The sequence below is a fragment of the Gracilinanus agilis genome, chromosome 2, assembly GCF_016433145.1.
Source record: "Gracilinanus agilis isolate LMUSP501 chromosome 2, AgileGrace, whole genome shotgun sequence".
In the NCBI taxonomy this organism is placed as follows: domain Eukaryota; kingdom Metazoa; phylum Chordata; class Mammalia; order Didelphimorphia; family Didelphidae; genus Gracilinanus; species Gracilinanus agilis.
The window spans coordinates 284096695-284100454 of NC_058131.1; the positions used below are offsets into that span (position 1 = coordinate 284096695).

The 3760-nt window shown below is 48.6% G+C and overlaps 1 protein-coding gene across 1 annotated transcript in view; it reads right to left on the minus strand.

Annotated features, from left to right (window-relative positions):
• SET (SET nuclear proto-oncogene) overlaps window positions 1–613 on the minus strand; it is a 16596-nt gene extending 15983 nt beyond the window's left edge. The window contains exon 1 of the mRNA XM_044661347.1: window positions 509–613. The gene's annotated coding sequence lies outside the window, so the exon portion shown is untranslated. The remainder of the gene's footprint in view (window positions 1–508) is intronic.
• Window positions 614–3760: the final 3147 nt, after the last annotated feature.

Below are 3760 nucleotides of genomic sequence, written 5' to 3' on the forward strand. Positions count from 1 at the left end.
GCGCCGGCCCCGGCCTCCCCCCCCTTTTCCCGTTCCCTGCGCGCGCTACCTCGCGCCGCCGGCCTCCGCCGCGCGCCACCCTCCTACGCCCGCCAGCTCCCCCCCTCCGCCCAGCGCCCCCCGCGCGCCCAGCGCCCGCTACCGCGCGCCCCAGGCCCCCCGCGCGCCCCGAGAAGGAGGAATGAGAGGAAGAGAGGGAGGGAGGGGGGGTAAAATGGCGGCGGCCCCCGCTTTCCCTCACCTGAGGTCTCATCGGCTCCGTCGTGGTTGGAGTTGAGCTCCTTTTTACTGACTTTGGCCGCCGGCGCCGACATGGTGGTGCTCTCTCCGCGCTCACCGGCTCCGGGGAGGAGAGAAGGGAAAGGGGGGGCGGGCGGGCGGCTGCCTTTCACCTCACACACCACACGGGGCGGGCGGCTTCGCTCGGTCCGCGCGCTCGGGGCTCGGGGGGCCTCGGCCGCCTCCTCCTGGGGCTTCGGGCGCTCTCTCCGCGCGGCCTGATGGGGAGGGGAAGGGGGGGGACCCTGAGGCGGGGAAGGGGAGGGGCGGCGGCAGCGTCTTCCTCGGTATGAGGCTTCTGCTCCTGCTCTCAGAGACGCGTAGACAGCGCTCCTTCACTCACGCTCTCTCCTTCTCTTCCCAGAGCCGCCTCCTCTACCACCACTACCAGCACCACCACTACCTCCTCCACCTCCTCCTCCTCCTCTTGGCGGCGAGGGGCGGGCGACAGGGCGCAGGCGCGCCAGGCCCCACGCGCAGGCCCCGCCCCCAGCCCGGGTGGCTCGCGCCGCTGCTTCATTGGCTGTGGCCCCAAGAAGAGGGGCGGGGCCCTGCGCGCCAGAGACACAGGACCTCGGGAAGAGGCGGGAGAAGGGAGGGAAAAGAACGCGGCGTACGAGATTAGCTCTTTTTCCCCCCTCCCCTTGTCTTTCCCTTCTTCACCATACCCTGGACGTCAGCGCGCTAGTAGCGCGCGGCGGCGACGGCACTGGCGGCAGCGGTGGACGGGAGGGGACCGAGGAGGAAAGGAGCGGCGAGGGGGCGTGGCTTCTGTGTCCACCTCGCGCGCTGCGGCGGAGCTTCTGCGAGGCGGCTCGCGCGCTGACTCCTAGAGGGGGAAGGGTGGGGAAAGGGGTGTCGGTCACGTGGCTGGCTGATCGGCCTTTTTACTTGGAGCGGCACCTTGTTCCGGGCCGCGTGCTTAGTTTTTGCTTCTGTGGCTCGCGATTATTGCTGGAAGCGCGGAAGGGGCGACGCTCTTCGTTTGGGGTCCTCGAGCCCCTTATGGGTCTATCTTAAGTCCTTATGAGCCTACGGATCAGAAAGACCAGGATCGGGGCAATTAATCATAGCAAATATGGATCCCCCACGTTATCCCCAGCAATGCATTAGGGCGGGATTGCCAAACAACGGAGCTTTAAAAGTGTGCCTTGCTAGAATTCAAATCTAAGCCCTAACGTTTTATAATTGAATGAAGATTAAAGAACGAGTAATTGTAACCTATTAGGCCTCCTCATCAAATATAAAATGAAGATAAATTTAAGAATACCATTGGAAATGAGAGCTATTGTTAGGTAGTTTATTATTTTATGTCTTGGCAAATTTTATGACTGACCTTGGCCATAATTTTCCCCTCTTAAGGGCCTCAGTTTCCTCTATCAACTGAGGGACCTATGGTCCCTTCCAGAACTAAGCTTAGGTCCCTTCTGGTTTTACCATCCAATAAGTCTATAATTCTAACTAATGAAAAAAAGAAAATTAAAAGTTTCATTCAAGTAAGGCTAGATGGTTGAGTTGAATAGATAGAAGGAATTTCTCCATTTCATTATAGAGTTTGAGTTAATTTGTCATTTTTCATCCTATGAGCTAGATCTACCCATTGGAGAAAAAAGGGACTAATCAATGAGCCTAGGTTCCTGTGAATTGTTAAACTGGCCGATTTCAGTTGGGATTTGGGTATATATAATGGTATTAGGCTCTCTGCTTATGGCCTTTGGAGTCTGGATGTGAGTGTGTGTTTATAGTTAACCTAGTTAGCTTCTCAAAGAATTGTCTTCAGTTGCTGTTTTTATAGTTTTAGTCTATATTCATCATAAAGTTTTGAGGGTTTCATTTGGGGGAGGAGGGCTTGTCATAGAAATGAAAGGCATCTTAAAAATAATCTAGCCTAATGTCCTTATTTTACAGAGAAGGAAACTAAGACCCAGAGAGAGAGGAAGGGTCTTGTCCAAAGTTACATGAAGAGTTATTGGAAGAGCTGCTAGCTGGCTGGTCTCCTGTCTTCCAATCTAATGCTGTATCAAATTAGGTAATTCTTTCATAATAGCTGACTGAAAGTTTACAAATCTCTTTGATATACATTATCTCATTTAATTCTCATAACAATCCTTTGAAGTAATTATGAGATAGGTCATTTTACAAATGAGGAAACAGGTTCAGAGAAGTTGACTGGCTTGTCCGTTATAGTGGTAGGTAAGATTTGAACCATCTCTACTCATTCCAAATCCAGGGCCCTTTCCATTATACCACTCTGCTTCACAGTTTATATTTGACACAGTTCCATGGTTTTGAAGCCTTGGGCAATGCCATTTTTCTATCTCTGGATCAGTCCTCATTGAGAAAATAAACAGTTTGGCTTTATAATAATCGAGACCTTTCCTTTCCCTAACAACCTTTTGTCGTTCAGTTGAATCCTACTCTTTGTGACCCCATGGACCATAGCATACCAGACAAGTACTTTTCTCCTCTACTATCTCTCAGACTGTCCAAGTTCATATTTATTGTTTCTACCAATCTCATCTTCTATCATCCTCTTCTCCATTCGCCTTCAAATTTTTTCAATGACTTTTCTGATAAATTGTCTTCTCATATGGCCAGAATATTTAAACTTCAGCTTCAGTATTTGACCTTCCAGTGAATATTCTCTAAATTAATTTCTTTAAGTATTGAATGATTTGAACTCCTTGTCATCCAAGGGACTCAAAAAGTTTTATAATCATAACAACCTACTAGTCTTTGATTTTCTCTTGATATCATTCCAAGAACCAGAATCACAGGAAGATAGATTTAGAGCTGGAAAGGGACTTTAGAGTAAGTCTCAATGGATACTTATTGACTGATAACCTCTAATCCTTCTACATTCTCTTTTACATGCATTAGCCTACCCATACACATTGCCAGTACACTCTTCTTCAAACAGCTTTTTTTTTCTCATCACACCCCCCTGATTAATAATTTATTACCAATCATATCAGCACTAAAATCTCTCTCCAAAAGACCTTTATTGGAAGAAGGCAATTTTAGCTGAAGTGGTAAGGTAAGACTTCTCAGGGACGGCTACACTTGAGTTAAGGCTTGAAGAAAGACAAAGGTAAAGACTGCATTCCAGGTATACATGAAGGACAGCCTACATGAAAGTAGAACTAGTCACAGAGTATGAAAGGAAGTAACATAAAATAAGGCTGGAGGGTAGGTTGGAGCCAGGTGGTAGAGAGCCTTAAGGCCAGAAATAAGGAATGTGTCCCTTTCCTTGTTCATTTTCTGTATTTGATGCTCATTGATATTGTCTTTTCCGTCCTAGAATCAACTCTGCTTTTCTGTAGCTGCTGGGCCCCAGCAATCACTTGCCATCTCAAGGTTTAAGATTTTAGATGCAAATGAAGAATGGAACATAATTTCCTCTCATTGGGCTTGGCTGGTCCTGTGAAGTTATTTAACTACAGATATTTGTACCAACAACATGAGAGGGAGATCTTTTAGA